This window comes from Meriones unguiculatus, chromosome 6 (assembly GCF_030254825.1).
Source record: "Meriones unguiculatus strain TT.TT164.6M chromosome 6, Bangor_MerUng_6.1, whole genome shotgun sequence".
NCBI lineage: Eukaryota > Metazoa > Chordata > Mammalia > Rodentia > Muridae > Meriones > Meriones unguiculatus.
The window spans coordinates 65158744-65174300 of record NC_083354.1 but is presented as its reverse complement, the minus strand read 5'-3'; the positions used below and the strand labels follow the sequence as shown (position 1 = coordinate 65174300).

The following is a 15557-nucleotide window of genomic DNA, read 5'->3' as shown; positions in this document are numbered from 1 at the left end:
TTAACTAGGAGACACTGTTCTGTGCTGTTCTCTATGAAGCTAGGTAACCCTACACTGTGCTTCTCTTCTCATTTAGGGAACCCTGCTCTGTGCTCTTCTCTACTTAGCTCAGTAACTCTGCTCTGTATTCTTCTCCACTCAGCTCTTATATGCTGTGCTTTGCTCTTCTTAACTGAGCTCAGAAAATGTGCTTTGTGCTCTTCTATACTTTGCTCCAAAACACTGCTCTCCAATCTTCTACATTCAGGTTGTAAATGTTGCTTTGTGCTCTTCTCTACTCAGCTCAGAAACAAGGCTCTTTGCTCTTCTCCATACAAATCACAAGCCCTGCTCTGTACTCTTCTCTACAAAGCTCAGAAATAATGCTCAGTGCTCTTTTCTACTTCACTCAGAAACACTGCTCTTGCTCTTTTCAACTTATCTCAGAATACCTTCTCTGTGCTCCTCTCTACTAATCTTGGACACCTTGTCCTGTGCCCTTCTCTATTTAGTTCAAAACTCTGGTCTGTGCTCCTCTGTACTTAACTCAGAAACGCTGCTCTGTGCTCTTTTCTTTTTAGTTCAGAACCACTGTTCTCTGCTCTTCTCAGATCACTTTGTAAACACTGCTCTGTGCACATCTCAACTAACTCAGAAATGATGCCTTGTGGTCTTCTATACTTAGCTCTGCAACACTGCTCTGTATTCTTCTAAATTTAGCTCAGAAATGCTGCTCTGTCCTCACCTCCAGTGAGCTCAAAAACATTGCGCTGTGCTTTTCTCCACCAAGCTAGGAAACATTGCCCTATGGTCTTCTACGCTCAGCCAAGAATCAGTGTTCTGTGCTCTTCTACACTCAGCTCGGAAACGCTGCTCTGTGCTCTTCTTAACTTATCCAGAAAACCTGCCCTGTGCTCTTCTTAATCTATCTTGGAATCCCTGCTCTGTGTTCTCATATACTTAGCTTGGAAACACTCTTCTGTGCTCTTCTCTACTTAGCTTGGAAACCCTGCTCTGTGCTCTTCCCAACTTTACTCTGAAACCATGCTTTCTCTTCTACACTAAGCGCAGTAACTTTGTACTGTGCTCTTTTCTACTTAGCTCAAAAACCCTGCTCTGTGTTGATCTCCATTCAGCTTCAAAACACTGCTCTGTGCTCTTCTCTAGTGAGCTCAGAAACACTGCTCTTCTCCATTCAGCTAGGAAACCTAGAAGAGCTTTGTGCTCTTCTCTACTTAACTCAAAATCCCTTTTCTGTGTTCTTCTCCACTCAGCTCAGAACTTCTGCTCTGTGTTCTCCATGCAGCTCAGAAACTCTGCTCTGTGCTGTTCTCCAATCAGTTCAATAACGCTGCTCTGTGCTCCTCACCACACAGCTCAGAAATGCTACTCTGTCCTCTCCTCCAGTGAACTCAAAATTGCTGCTCTGTGCTCTCCTCCAGTGAACTCAGAAATGCTGCTGTGTGAGTTCCTAAATTCAGCTAGGAAATGGTGCTTTGTGCTCAGAAACCCTGCTCTATGTTCTTATCAACCTTGCTCAGTAACCCTGCTCTGTGCTCTTCTCTACTTATCTCAAAAACCCTGCTCCGTCGTCTTCCCTACTTAGCTTGGAACACTGCTGTGTGCTTTTCTCTACTTAGCTTCGTTAACCCTTCTCTGTGCTCTTCTCCACTCAGCTCGTAAACATTGCCCTTAACTCAGTAACACTGCTCTATACTCATCTCTACTTAGCATGATTACACCGCTCTGTGCTCTTCTCTCCTTAGCTCAGTGGTGGTTCTTCATGCTCTTCTCTCCTTAGCTCAACATCACTGCTCGATGCTCTTCTTTCCTTAACTCAGTAACACTGCTCCATACTCTTCTTTCAGTAGCTCTGTAACTCTGCTCTGTGCTTTTTCCTCCTTATCTCAGTAACACTGCTCTGTAATGGCATCCCATGCTTTTTTATCCTTAGCTGGGTAACACGGCTCTGTGCTTTCTTTTAAAACTCTGTAACATAGCACCATACTCTTCTCTCCTTTTCTCCATAACGCCATTCTATGGTCTTCTATCCTTACCTGGGTAACACTGCTCTGTTACACACTACTACAGACAAACACACTACTACAACCAACATCAAAATAAGAGGAGCCAACTGACCACTAATATCTCTCAACATCAGTGGACTCAACTCTTCAATAAAAAGACACAAACTAACAGAATGGATGCATAAATGGAACTCATCATTTTGCTCCATATAAGAAACACACCTCGAACACTGATGAAAGGGTGGAGCCAAGATGGTGACTAGCACACACAGTTTCTGAGCTGCGGAAGAGCTAAATGTCTCAGTTGGTGAATGTAAGGACCTCTAACCCAGGAAAACACTGGTGAGGCTTTCTAAACAACAGGGAACATCGCAGGAGGTGAAAACTTTGGTCACGGGTCACCCGGGAACTTGTTTGGGGAAGGTGAGAAACGATCCTTTGATCTCCCAGCACTCCCCTCTCCCAGACCTCCTTCTTCCTCGGCACAGTGGACTCATCTTTCTTAGTGCAGACCTAATTGCCTGGGGTCTGCAGCTGCTGAGGCAGAGCTCCAAGCCCTTTAATGGCAAATGCCAGCAATACCCATCTCGGAATCCCAGATTCATGCAGCGGCTGCACCATCCACCCAGGGCCCAAGTCAGCTAGATGCCATACTACCTCCACAGGATTGTGATCACTGACGGCACGGCCCACCCAATCCCACAGTGACAGAGAATATGCTATATACTCACCAAAACCAGGCAGAAATTCCATACAAGCTAGGTACACCAGGCGCTGGGCCTCCCAAGCTTGGAGAGCACAGTGAAGAGACCCCAGGACTTCCCAGAAAGCATCTGGACTAGCAACCCAGTCTCCGGTTCAGTGGGACTTCCTAACCTGGCGGCAGAGCAGCACTGAGCTGGCGGGGCACATCAGCCCTCCAGTTTAAGACTAACCAGGACCAAACCAGAGAACAGAGAGCCTGGTTACCCTGATCCCTACTGATGTGACCGAAATCTCCAGCTGCAGCAAGACCTCATAACCTGGCAGTGACAGCAGCACGAAGCTGGTGGAGCACACCAAAGAAGCAGGGCCAAACCAGAGAGCAGAGAGCCCGGATTCCCCGATCACTGCCAAGTGACCTGCCTGTGAGTACACCCTTGAAAATCTGCAGATCCCCAGATCCTGGGTCCTTCTAAAACAGAAGCCAGGCATCGAACCCCCTCCCACCCATATACCCACTTTGGGAAACAGGGGGGCACTTGGGACTTTGAAGTTTCTGCTCTGTGGGTCTAATTGAGGAATTAAGGCAGTTAATGCCAGAAATTGCGCTGCAATCATCACTAGCACCTGCGACATATACAGTGCAGAGCCCCTCCCACTCACTCAAGGGTTCAACATTATCCATCACTCTGTCCTTCAAGACACACGTCCATGCACACTTACACACACGCACACACGCACACACACACACACACACACACACACACACACACTGCAGAATCAAAAAACAAACAGGGAAGGTTTCAGATAAGCCAATGGCCAGGGGTAGGCAAAAGAACACTTCCAACATAAATCAGGATATCATGACTTCACCAGCAAACCCCAAAATCGATGGATACTCCAATTCATCAGAAGCACAGGAAAATTACTATAAAGCCATGCTTATGCAATTATTTGAAGCTCATAAGGAGGAAATGAACAAATCTTTCAAAGAGTTGGCCAGTCAATTGGAGGTAAATAAAGAAATAGACAAAATCTTTAAAGAAACACAGGCAAACATAGCCAAACAAGTAGAGGCACAAGTAGAGATAAAATTAGTGGCATATAAAAAGGAAATGAACAAAGAAATAGAGACCATTGTAGAGAGACAGGAATCCAAATTCAAACAGATGAAAGAAATGGTGCAAGGCATGAAAACAGAATTAGAATCAATAAAGAAAACACAAACTGAGAAAACCCTTGAACTGGAGAACTTGGAGAAAAGATCAGGAACCACAAAAGTAAGCATCACCAAAAGAATACAAGACATGTAAGAGAGAATCTCCGGAGCTGAAGGCACACTTGCAGAAATTGACACGTCTCTCAAAGACGTCACAAATGTCAACCCAGACTACTATACCCTGCAAAGCTTTCAATCAGCATAGATGGAGAAAAAAAAATATTCCAAGACAAAACTAAATTTATGCAATATCTACACAGCAAACCATCCCTACAGAAGATACTAGAAGGAAAACTCCAATCCAATGAAAACAACATCACCCAAGCAAAAAGGGCATACAGATAATATCCCAACAAAAATGAAAAGAAAACAAGCAATGAAACAGGGTAAGATCACCGACTCCATTACAAAAGGAACTAACATGCATTGCTCACTATTATCTATCAATTTCAATGGACTCAACTCGCCAATGAAAAGACACATGCTAACAGAATGGTTGCGGAAACAGGATCCAACATTCTGTTGCATCCAAGAAACACACCTATGCAACAAAGATAAACACTACCTCAGAGTAAAGGGCTGGAAAAAGGTTTTTCAAGCAAATGGTTCCAGAAAACAAGCTGGAGTAGCCATCCTAATATCTAATAAAATAGCCTTTATCCAAAGTTAATCAAAAAAGATAAGGAGGGCCACTATATTCTCATCAAAGGAAAAATCCACCAAGAGGACATCACATTATTGAATAACTATGCCCCATATACGAGAGCACCTACATTCATAAATGAAACATTATTAAAGCTTAAATCATACACTGATCCTAATACCTTAATAGTGGGAGACTTCAACACCCCACTCTCGTCAAGGGACAGATCAACTAGACAGACACCATATAGGGAAATAAAAGCACTCAGAATGAATCCCTAAATCAAATGGACCTAATAGAGGACTACAGATCTTTTCACCAAAACTCAAAAGAGTATACCTTCTTTTCAGCACCGCATGGAACCTTCTCCAAAATAAACCATATAGTGGGTCACAAAGCAAGCCTCAACAGATAGAAAAGGATTGAAATAATCCCTTGTATACTATACTACCATGGACTAAAGCTGGACATCAACAACAACAGAAACAACAAAAAGAAAAACACGCACATGTAAACTGCACAACTTACTACTCAATGACAGCTGGGTTAAAGAAGAAATAAAGAAAGGAATTAAAGACTTCCTAGAATTCAATGAAAATGAAGGCACAACATACCCAAATTTATGGGACACATTGAAAGCAGTGCTCAGAGGAAAATTTATAGCACTAAGTGCCTGCAAGAAGAAATTCGTAATATCACATACAAACAACTTAATGGCCCAACTGAAAACCCTAGGAAAAAAAAGAAGCAGATACACCCAAGAGGAGCAGACAGCTGGAAATAATCAAACTCAGCGCTGAAATCAATCAATTAGAAACAAATAAAACTATTCAAAGAATCAATGAAACAAAAAGCTGGTTCTTTGAGAAAATCAACAAGATAGATACATTCTTAGCCAAGCTAACTAAAAAGCAGAGAGAATCTATCCAAATCAGCAAAATCAGAAATGAAAAGGGTGACATAACTACAGACACTGAGGAAATTCAAACAATCATTAGGTCATACTACAAAAGCCTATATGCCACAAAATTTGAAAACCTAAATGAAATGGACAATTTTCTTGATAGATTCCATCTTCCAACATTAAGTCAAGATCAGGTAGAAAGACTGAATAGCCCTATATCTCCCAAGGAAATCAAAGTAGTCATTAACAGTCTCCCCTCCAAAAAATAAAAAAGCCCTGGGCCAGATGGCTTCAGCACAGAATTCTACCAGACCTTCAAAGAAGTGCTAACACCAATTCTCCTCCAACTATTCCACAAAATAGAAACAGAAGGAACACTACCAAACTCATTCTATGAAGCCACAGTCTTCTTGATACCTAAGCCACACAAAGATCCAACAAAAAAAGAGAAATTCAGACCTATCTCCCTTATGAACATTGATGCAAAAATATTCAATAAAATACTTGCAAACCAAATCCAAGAACACATCAAAGATATCATCCACCATGACCAAGTAGGCTTCATCCCAGGCATGCAAGGGTGGTTCAACATAGGGAAATCCATCAATGTAATCCACCACATAAATAAAATGAAGGAGAAAAACCACATGATCATCTCCTTAGATGCTGAAAAAAGCATTTGACAAAGTCCAACATCCATTCATGTTTAAAGTCTTAGAGAGATCAGGGATACAAGGCACATACCTAAAGATATTAAAGGCAATATACAGCAAGCCTAAAGCCAACATCAAACTCAATGGAGAGAAACTTAAATCAATCCAACTGAAATCAGGGACAAGACAATGCTGCCCATTGTCTCCATATCTCTTCAACATAGTACTTGAAGTCCTAGCCAGAGCAATAAGACAACTAAAGGAGATCAAGGGGATACAAATCGGGAAGGAAGAGGTCAAAGTGTCACTATTTGCAGATGATATGATAGTATACGTGAGCGACCCCAAAAATTCAACCAGAGAACTTCTTCAGCTGATAAACACCTTCAGCAAAGTGGCAGGATACAAAATCAACTCAAAAAAATCAGAAGCCCTCCTGTATACCAAAGACAAAAAGGCTGAGAAAGAAATTAGGGAAACAACACCCTTCACAATAGCCACTAATAACATAAAGTACCTTGGTGTAACTCTAACCAAGCAAGTGAAAGACCTGTTTGAGAAAAACTTCAAGTCTCTGAAGAAAGAAATCGAAGAAGATATCAGAAGATGGAAAGATCTCCCGTGCTCATGGATTGGTAGGATTAACATTGTGAAAATGGCCATCCTGCCAAAAGCAATCTACAGATTCAATGCAATTCCCATCAAAATACCAACTCAATTCTTTACAGACCTTGAAAAAAAGATTCTCAGCTTCATATGGAGAAACAAAAAAACCAGAATCTCCAAAACAATCCTGTACAACAACAGATCAGTATCTCCATCCCTGATCTCAAGCGGTACTACAGGGCAACAGTAATAAAAACTGCATGGTATTGGCATAGAAACAGAAAGGAGGATCAATGGAACCACATAGAAGACCCAGAAATAAATCCACACACCTATGAATACTCGATATTTGACAAAGAAGCCAAATCCATTCAATGGAAAAAAGACAGCATCTTCAACAAATGGTGCTGGACCAACTGGATGTCTACATGCAGAAAAATGAAAATAGATCCATATTTATCACCCTGCACAAAACTAAAGTCAAAGTGGATCAAGGACCTCAACATAAAACCAGATACCCTAAATCAGTTGGAAAAAAAATGGGGAACAGCCTAGAACTCATTGGCACAGGAGACAACTTCGTGAAGAGAATACCAACAGCGCAGGCTCTGAGAGCAACAATCAATAAATGGGACCTCATGAAACTGAAAAGCTTCTGTAAAGCAAAAGACACCATCATCAAAACAAAATGACTGCCTACAGATTGGGAAAGAATCTTCACCAACCCTTTATCTGACAGAGGACTAATATCCAGTATATATAAAGAACTAAAGAAGCAGAAAAGCAACAAACCAAGTAATCCCATTAAAAAATGGGGAATGGAGCTAAACAGAGAATTCTCAAAAGAGGAACATCGAATGGCAGAGAAACACTTAAAGAAATGCTCAACCTCATTAGCCATTAGGGAAATGCAATTCAAAACGACCATGAGATTTCACCTTACACCCATCAGAATGGCCAAGATAAAAAACTCAAGTGACAACACATGCTGGAGAGGTTGTGGTGAAAGGGGAACACTCCTCCACTGCTGGTGGGAATGTAAACTGGTACAACCACTTTGAAAGTCAATCTGGAGCTTTCTCAGACAATAAGGAGTAGTGCTACCTCAAGACCCAGCTATACCACTCCTAGATCTATACCCAAAATTTGTTCAAGTACACAACAAGGACATTTGTTCAACCATGTTTGTAGCAGCTTTATTTGTAATAGCCAGAACCTAGAAACAAAACAGACGTCCATCAATGGAGGAATGGATACAGAAAATGTGGTATTTTTATACAATGGAATACTACTCAGCAATCAAAAAGGAGGAAATCATGAAATTTGCAGGCAAATGGTGAGATCTAGAAAAGATCATTCTGAGTGAAGTATCCCAGAAGGAGAAAGACAAACATGGTATATACTCGTTTATATAGACCTACAAGATATGATAAACATAATGAAATCTACACAACTAAAGAAGATAAGAAAGTGGACAAGGGCGAAGATGATCTATCCTCATTTAGAAAGACAAATGGGATGTGCATTGAACGTATGACAGGAGTCTACCGCAAAAGGCATCTGAAAGACTCTACCTAGCAATGTTTCAAAGCAGACACTAAGACTCATAACCAAACCCTCGGCAGAGTACAGGGAATCATATGAAAGAAGGGGAGTTAGTCTGATGGGGAAAGGATAGGAGCTCTACAAGGAACAAATATATCCGGGCACTGGGTCTTTTCTTAGACTGACACTCAACCAAGGACCATGTATGGATATAACCTAGAACTTCTGCTCAGATGTGGCCTATGGTAGCTCAGTAACCAAGTAGTTTTCCAAAGTAAGGGGAACAAGGACTATTTTTAACAGGATCTGAAGGGCAGGCTGTTTGACCTCCCCATCCCCTCAGGGGAGGAGCAGTCCTGTTAGGCCACAGAGGAGGACTTTGCAGCCAGCCCTGAAGATACCTGATAAAACAGGGTCAAATGAAAGGGGACGTCCTCCCCTATCAGTGGACTTGGAAAGGGGCAGGGAGGAGACCAGGCAGGGAGTGTGGGGTTGGGGAGGGAATGAGGGAGCTGGATACAGCTGGGACATAGAGTTAACAAAATGTAACTAAAAAGAAAAATAAAATAAAATAAAAAACACACCTCAGCCACAAAGATAGACATTACCTGAGAGTAAAGGTCTAGAAAGGAGTTTTCCAAGCATATGAACCCAAGAGGCAAGCTAGAATAGCCCCTGTAATAGATAAAATATAGACCTTCAATAAAAATTGATACCCTATGGCAAATGGCTCAACTGGGCTGTCAATGAAAGTATGATGGACTTTGTCACTAGCATACAACATGAGAATTTTTCCTGTGCTGCAAATCTGTCTAAACAATTGTCTAGCTATATTTTAGGTAATTGGACTGGAGAATTCGATACTACAATGGAGCAGCTGAGAGTGGCCATTATCACAGTAAATTCTACCAGAGTGGATGCAGGACTAGCCACAGGATTATCACCATGGATTGCTGCAGCCATGAATCATCTGAAGGAATGGGCAGGCATGGGAGCATTAGCAGGCCTTCTGGTGTTGGTCTCCTTGGTTTGCCTGTGGTGTATATGCAAGATTAGAGTCTCACAACAGTGTGATGCAGCCATGATCATTCAGGCCTTTACAGCCATTGAAGCAGGACATTCTCCCCAAGCATGGTTGGATACCATAAAAAGCTAAAATGATACGCTCAGGATGCGAGGCTAAGTACTGCACTCAGGGTCAGCCGCTTTCGACCCAGAGAAGAGCATGTCTGATTGCATGCGGGTTGATGCCCCAGGTCCCGCCTCTGAGAAAAAGGTATCAGACGGGTCTGATGCTCTTTGGGTGGATGACACCTAAATGAACATCGGTACAAAGTCCCAATTTATTTCTAATATCAGAGATCAGACCTCTACTCTTGCCTGATGTGTCTAAAACAAAAAGGGGGAACTGTAGAGAGCTGCAGAATGCTATGCCTTAAAGATGGAGCTGGTTTCCGCCTTCCACCTTCCAGATGGTGAGTGCTCTCTGTCACGAACAATTCCACATTTGGCTAAGGCTGAGGATCTGGCTTGCTTCCATGTATGTGGACCTATCTGCATTGCCCACGTGGCACGCCTGGTTTGGCTACCCAGAGGCTATTTAAGCTGTGGGCTGGCTTTCCCCAGGGTCCGAGGATTGTTCAAGGTTCCTGAATAAACTGCATTGAAAAAAAAAAAAGAGAGAGAGAAGAAGCCAAGAGAGAGACCACATGGCAGGCTGGTCCCTTTAAAGAGGAAGGTAAACACGCCTTCCAGGTGGGGCCACCTGGCCAGTGACACATGATGACATCATAGGTTGGTAGGCAATGCAGAAGCAGGTTCCTATATACTAACAGTGACAATCTCTCAACTGAGAGCAGCAGCCTGGGTTGGCAGTAGCTGTCTTCTTAGAACTTGAAATTCAGCATTGCACATTATCCTGCCTTTTGAAGTCTCAGTTGACAAAAAGAAAACTGTTATACCTTCATTTACACTTGGTGTTTCTCTCTTGCCAGCATCTATGTATTGTCTTTATTTTAATTATAATATTACAAAGATAGGTTCTTATCTGGTTTTCTCTAAGTAACGTCCTAAATTTCTCATGTATCTGAATTGGTATCTGTTCTGACAACAACAACAAAAAATCTTAAAGAAAAAAGGTTTTATTTTATTAACAACTCCGTGATAAAGCTTATTACTGAAGAGAATGCTTGGAAGGAAGTTAAAACCCACATTCGCAGTCAGTCACATACGGAGAGAGTAAACATGTAGACCTTGCATAATTTCCCTAAGCTAGCTTTCTCCTCATTTGTAGTGTTATGCACAACCACCACCCTGAATAGAGAATGGTGTTGCCCACAATGTGCTTCTTCCTCCTATCATATCAATGTACAGGACAATTCTTTTCAAAGAGATTCCCATAAGCCAGTTTGATTTAGATTTGATTGACTAAGACTTTTTCCAAGTTAATTATACATTATGTCAAGATGACAGTAAAGACTAAGCAACACAGCACCTCTTTTCCTAACTAAAGAAAATAATTTTTAAAATGTTTTCTATGCCTATGAACTTTAGATTTAGTCTTTTCATGAGTTATTGACATCTTGGAATTTCCACTTCTATCTTATTATTTTATATTTTTTTCTTGTTGAATTGTCCCAAGTCCATTGCCTTAATGCTGTGATATTTCTTTGAATTCATATAAAATATCTCAAAACTTTATTTAATACCTTCAGGAGAACCGACACTCTTTTCAAGAGTTACTATACCAACCTTTTACATACACATGCATCTTCACATAAAATTACACAAACAGAAACATAAAAATAAAGTAAATATTTAAAAATCATTGTATTACCATCAACTTGCAGTTCTTTGGAACACACAATTGTAAAATAAGCCATTCCTTTAATTGATCTTCAATATTTTTGTCCTGTTTCATCTACTTAGTTGAAGAAATAATGTTGTTTGACATTCATGGCACTGCTATCATCCATCTTTGTATGCATTTTCTTTAAATATATCTTATTAACCTTTTGATAATCTCATTCATTGTACTTTGATTATATTAATTTCCCTACCACCTTCCTCACATCTCCTTCTTTCATTCCATTGCTTCCAGCTTTGTGTCCTTGTTTTTTTAAGATTTATTTTTATTTTCTATGTAGGTGTGTTTGGCCTATGTGTTTGTCTGTATGTGCATCACAATGCTTATTATTATTATCATCATCATCATCAAATTTTTATTTTTTAATATTTTTAATATTAGTTACAGTTTATTAACTTTGTATCCCTGCTGTATTCTGCTCCCTCATTCCCTCCCAATCCCACTTTGCCTCCCTTATCTCCTCCCTGCCCCTTTCATCTGACCCTGGTTTATCAGGAATCTTCAGAACTGGCTGCAAAGCCCTCCTGTGTGGCCTAGTAGGACTGCTCCTCCCTGGGGGGTGGGGTAAAAAAGCCAGCCATTGAATTCATGTCAGAAATAGTCTCTGTTTCCCTTAGTAGGCAACCCACTTGGATACTGAGCTACCATGGGCTACATTCGAGCATTTATTCACTTTATATCTTGATTGAAGCCCCTTCCTTCAACTCCTCCTGGTCCCACCCTCCCTCATTCTTCCCCCTATCCCTATTGCCTAATCCACTGAAAGGGGAAGTTCTCCTCTCCTGACATCTAACCTTAACTTATCAAGTCTTATTAGGGCTGTCTGGATCCTCTTCCTCTGTGGACTGTGAGGGCCACATTGCCAGGGGTAAGTGATTAAAGAGCAAGCAACCAAGATCATGACGGAGGCAGCCCCTGCTCTTTTTACTGGAGAACCCACAGACAGACTGAGATGTCTATGGGCTACATCTGAGCAGTCAGCATGGGGCAGTCTAGGTACTCTACATGTATGGTCCTTTGTTGGTGCATCAGTCTCTGCAGGACTCCCTGGGTCTACTTATGGAGCTCCTATCCCTCCTCCTTGTTCTGTTCTCCCCCCTTCTTCCATAAAATTCCTGGTGCTCTGCACAAAGTTTGACTTTGTGTCTCAGCATCTGTCCCTCCCTTACTGGGTGGAGCTTTACAGAGGACCCTCTATAATGGGCTCCCATCCTATTCCTTCTCTTCCACCACTTCTGGTGTCTATTCTTTTTGACATTCTTCAATTTGTGGTCCTGAAAAAGTAGGCTGCCAGGTTCAATGGCACCTTAAGATAGCTGACCCAGCTGACCCCAGGTCCCTGGAAAATGCTTTCCACTCTGTGGATTCCAGAGGTGAACAGCCACACTTGGAGAAAAATGGCAAGCATTTTTACCTAACTTGCTGTTTTTTCTGGCTTCTGATTATGGGGTACCCTATCTGATGAACAGGGGAAATCTGAAGTAGTTGGTACACCCCTGTTTGCACACAGGTAGGGGAGGTGTCCCATAGCCCACTGGTTATTTATGACTATTTTTATTTCTGGTTAACTGAGTTTGGAGTCCTGTGGATTGTTTTGTGCTTGAAGATGTTTGATACCTTCCCGTCAACAGAATTTAAAAACATAGGGTGTTATGACATAAAATGCCAGTGCCGAGGCATGCCCCTGAGTAATTATGCCTGCAATTGACTTAATGTAAAAGAGGCTTATTGGGGAAGGAAAGGGAGCAAGACCTGGTGAAATGGTAGAAGCAGACAAGAGGATATGTTGACAGGCAGACAGATGGGAGCAGAGCCATTAGGGCAGAGAAATGGAAAGGGGAAGAAAAAGGAGCACACACTGAGGATGGAGAGAAATGCAATAGTACAGAGAGTTCTGGCATGGCCTGGGATCCTTTTTTCACCACACACGGCAAACTTGGCAGCAAAGGTAAGTGACAGCGTAACTTGCTGCTTGGTTCCCAAGGACAGGCCAGTGGAATTGCTTGTATGCTAATATTCCTCCATTTTGTTTAATTAAAAACTAGGAACTAGGAAGGAATAATGTAGCAGAAATGAGGATATTGTGTTTAAACTGCTGGCTACTTTCTGGGGTATCAAAATCTTTGTGGATCCTATGTAAATCTGTACGCTGGCCAACTCCTGGGAGAACTTTTACTTGCTGTCCATGATGTGGGCCCATGTGGGGTTAGGAAAATTCAGGTACAGTTAAAGGAGTCTGTGAGGCTGGCTAGAGTACTTGGGGCTAGCTGTTGTGAAGCTGTCCTGGATGCAGATTTTGAAGAAACACCTGGACTTGGAAGGATGCTGGAACAGATTAGACAGATAGATATTTAGATATGCAGATAGATGCACACATAGATAGAGACACAGATACAGGTATAGATACAGGTAAACATACGGTGCTGTTCTAACTGGATGTCTACATGTAGAAAAATACAAACATATCCATATTTATCACCTTGAACAAAACTCAACTCCAAGTGGATCAAAAACTGCAACCTAAAACCAGATACACTAAATCTAAAAGAAGAGAACAAGGGGAATTTCCTTGAACTCACTGGTACGAGAGACAGCTTCCTGAACAGAACACCAGTAGCTCAGGCACTAAGATCAAGAATTAATAAATTGGACTTCATGAAACTGAAAAGTATTTGCAATGCAAAGGACACTGTCAGTAGAATGAAACAGCAGCTTACAGAATGGGAAAATATTTTCACCAACCCTACATCCAAAAGAGGGATATTATCCAAAATATATATAGAACTCAAGAAATTAAACACCAACAAATCAAATAACCCAATTAAAAATGGGGTGCAGAAATAAACAGAGAATTTTCTACTGCGGAATCTCTAATGGCCAAGAAACACTTAAAGAAATATTCAGTGTCTTTCTTTTTCAGTGAAATGCAAATCAAAATGACTATGTTATTCCATCTTACAACTGTCAGAATGTCTAAGATCAAAAACTCCAGTGACAGCATATGCTGGTGAGGTTGTGGAGAAAGAACCACCCCTCACTGCTTTTGTACAACTTGTACAACCACTTTATAATCTATCTGGCATTTTCTCAGATAATTAGGAATAGATCTACTTAAAGACCCAGCTATACCACTCCTGGGCACATACAGAAAAGATTCAGTCATTATAAATCCTTGCCTACTCAGTACATGTGCTTTAATTCTCTTTCACTCCTGGAGTTTACCATGACTTCTTGGGCTCCTGTCACACATGTCTATGTCTCTCTGGCTCCTGAAGCCTGCGAACCCTCTTGGACACTCACCAGATGGACATTTCTCCACAACAACCCCTTGTTCCTCTTTGTAACCCATCCTTTCCCCAAAATCCTTAACCAGTCCACCTCTTCAAGTTTCTAACTGTGGTACCTATTAGCATACTAGACTCTAGAGCCTCTTAGTATCTGTTACAGAGACCATGCTGGCATTCTGGCTCCTCTTAGCTCTTCTCTCCCATCCCATTCCCCTAAACTGCTCCAGCCCATGTACTGCCCTTTACCTAGCCTCTGATTGCTTGCCCTAACTCTCTTGTCTGCCTCTGTCTTGGTCCTTGCCTCTACTCCCCCCCCCCCCCATCATGTGCTGACCTTTTTCTGCTGGTTATGCTCAGTGTATTACTTTCTCTTCCTGCTCTGGGATCTTCCAGGTGCCTCTGGCTGTATACTCCCTCATATCTTCAACAAAATTATTCCCTCAGCCATAAAAAAGAAAGACAATATTGCACTTATTCTCCTTTTTGCACATCTAGATGTAAGTATAAGTGTGTTTCTATGGCATTTAAATTGAGGGATGCTATGTTGGAGGAGAAAGTACTAACAAGAGGGGAAAGGACAGGCTTGATGAGTAAAGGAAAAATACTGAGTAGTTTACAATGATATGCATATATATAAAAATTTCATAATGAAACCCGTTATTTTCACACTTATTAAAAATTATCAAAAAAGAACAAAAAGCAAAATCCAAGTAGAAGATACTGTAGCAGACATGGAAGTTTATAAACTTTTTAGTCCATATGTTATTTGTATGAGGTTTTAAAGTCTTTATTAATACAATTTTCTGCCACAGTGTCACAGACAAAAACAAAAACAAAAACAAACAAACAAAAAACAACAACAAAATCTGATCCTCTGTCCAAAACAGCATAAATTGTGAAAATCCATGGTGCTATGAATGGGAGACTTAGATAAGTCTAGATTTTATGTCATATGTTAAAATTTTACAAAAGTTTAGATTATACCTAAATTTTTCTATAGTGTTTTTTAGACTGTTTTTAGACCAGGTGATGGTGGTGCACATCTCTAATATAAACCCTTGGGAATAAAGGCAAGTGAATCTCTTATTTCAAAGCCATCCTGGTTTACAGACTGAGTTCCAGGACA

The 15557-nt window shown here is 41.3% G+C and overlaps 1 protein-coding gene across 1 annotated transcript in view; it reads left to right on the top strand.

The window, feature by feature from the left end:
* LOC110539691 (binder of sperm protein homolog 2-like) overlaps positions 1-15557 on the top strand; it is a 117590-nt gene that overhangs the window by 41216 nt on the left and 60817 nt on the right. The gene's annotated exons all lie outside the window — the stretch shown is intronic.